The sequence below is a fragment of the Eleutherodactylus coqui genome, chromosome 2, assembly GCF_035609145.1.
Source record: "Eleutherodactylus coqui strain aEleCoq1 chromosome 2, aEleCoq1.hap1, whole genome shotgun sequence".
Taxonomy (NCBI): Eukaryota; Metazoa; Chordata; class Amphibia; order Anura; family Eleutherodactylidae; genus Eleutherodactylus; species Eleutherodactylus coqui.
The window spans coordinates 4,218,885-4,221,433 of record NC_089838.1 but is presented as its reverse complement, the minus strand read 5'-3'; positions in this window follow the sequence as shown (position 1 = coordinate 4,221,433).

Genomic DNA, 2,549 nt, shown 5'->3' with positions numbered 1-2,549 from the left:
CCGGTCGTGTTTGAACCTCGTTCTCTTCCAGGTGACGTCATCGCTGTTGGTTGAGGCTTTGATCTGTGAAGCTGAGGACAAGAACAGGTAGTTGGAGGGAACTTTACACTGTAATATAGTTAGACATCAAAGCTCAGCAGGTCTCTGGGCTCGGCCCGGACCCCCGCAGCACAATGGCTCTTGTATCGTGACCAAGAATCGCTCATCACAGGCCGACGGCACCCTCAGTAGACCAAGTAGAAAAAAACTTCTGATCTTAAAGGGGAAGTAGCTAGACCCTGATCATTATTATCTGGACATTATAGAAGTACTGTGATTTAGGCGGTATATGGCGGTATAATTAGGGCGTCATGTGGCTTTATTTAGTGACTAGCATGGGGCTAAAACTAAATTGTGACTCCCTACAGGATACGCAAATGTTGGGAACACCAGCGATCAGCTTTAATCTGCGAGGAACCCTGACAGTGTGTACAATGCCCTGCAGCGTTCCCACAGGAGACACAAGGCATTACATGGTGTCCATTGAAATTAATAGGCTGTCGGAGTACTATATGGATTTGCCATGTCTTAACCCCCTTTACAGCCTCTCTCCATTCACTCTGCTAGGTGAGGACCACCAGCAATCAGCTATAATCATTCAGGGTTCTTAGCAGCAAGTGTTTAATTTTCCTGCAGCACCTCCGCAGGAGAAATGAGGTATTGCGCACAATTGGCATGTCTGGGAAATGTTGTAATTAGAGATGAGCGAGCGAACTCGCTAAGGCAAACGACTCGAGCGAGTAGTGCCTTATGCGAGTACCTGCCCGCTCGCCTCTAAAGATTCGGTTGCCGGAAGGGGAGAGTGGTGAGTTGTGTGAGTGAGCAGGAGGGAGCGGCGGGGAGAGAGTGAGATCCCCCCCCCCCCCCCCCCCCCCCCCGTTCCTCCCTGCTCTTCCCCGCCGCTACCCGCTCCCCGAATCTTTTGAGACGAGTGGGTAGGTACTCGCATAAGGCACTACTCGCTCGTACTTACATTCTATGATTACTTCATACTTCAGAAGGAGAGGGGTTCCAAAAATGGATCTATTAGTAAACAGTCTTCCTTTGTCAAGTGTGTGGAGTGCCTGCCGGCTATGATGCCTGAAAGGTCCCTATGTACTGTAAGAGGGCATCAGTATTGGAGAGGGAACCTATTTGGGGAGGCCAGGTATTCTTCAAGGCCCACCTCTGCTGGGAAGTAATCCCATTTTGCAGCAAAAGAGGAAAAAAGAACCTCACATACAGCTGAGTAAATCGGCCCTAAACGTCAGCTGAAACGTGCGGCCAAAACCCGGCTCACAATGTTGTGCTAATGTTTATGAACAAAATTCCAGAACTGCAGTGTACACTGACACAGAGGGAGAAGAAGCTGAGTAAGAATGTAAATTTGCATAACATTCTGAGAGTTATAAAGGCTTGTGGAAAGCCTTGATGTATTTGGACCAGAGGTTCCCAACCGGAATCACTCAGCTGACATTAAATAGGTTTTCCAGGCAGCGCTGCGCCTGCAATTACAAGCATTGGCCACTAACGGCGCATCTCCCATTTATGGCAGTAAGAGCTGCAACTACAGTTACCAGTGCCGACCACTACACAGGGTCGGAGCAGCACTTCTGCTCGCACCCCGATGCATCCTGTGGGCGATACCTGGGGAATCCCTTCTGGCTGGGTCCACACGGGGAATGTGCAGCGGAATCTACAGCAGCCGCAAAGTGATGAGACTTCGAAAATCTCCGAATGAATCGTGAATTCACCTCTTTTTAATGAGGGGGTGAATTCCGCACAAAAATACGCGATAAAACCAAATAGTGCAGATCTTGAGACAGACTTTCCTCTGTGGATCCGCTACAGAATGTCCGCTGCAGACGCTCCGCAACGAGTCAGCCCCATGTGACCCAGCCTTAGGGCAAAAACACATGGGCGCACGCGCTACTATGCTCACTGCTACGGCACGTATTAGCGCATCAACCGGGTAAAACTCTTTGTTTTTTTGACAGTTCAAACTCTGCGCTAATGCGAGTGAGTTAAAAAAACCTCCCGCCCCATCTTTCCTCGTGCGCGGTATTAACACGCGGGAATCCCGATGGGGAAAGCAAAATCATTGATATCAATAGTTTTGTTTCATTCCGTGATTTTCACGGCCGCATAATGTGACAAAAACTCTCTCCCATGTGCTTGAGCCCTCAGCGTGCGTTTACACGTAACGGGAATGCAGAGGATTTTCCGCAATGGTCCGCAGCATTACTGCAAAAGACGCCATTGCTGCTGATTTCAGAAGATACCGCGCTCCCTGTCACCTCCAAAGTTTTAGCGCTCTCGCTGTGTTCATCAGAGACCGCTGAGTGTCTGGAATATTAGAGGTAAAAATCATATATCATGATAAGCCACGCCCCCTAGTCACCCCCTGACCACGCCCCCTTCTTGTTGGGGGTGCCCCTCAGTAACCTTTTTTATCAGGGGTGCCCCAAGGCTGAAAAAGTTGTGAAACGCTGATTTAGTGCTTATTCAGATGATGGTATGTGCAGATGCGA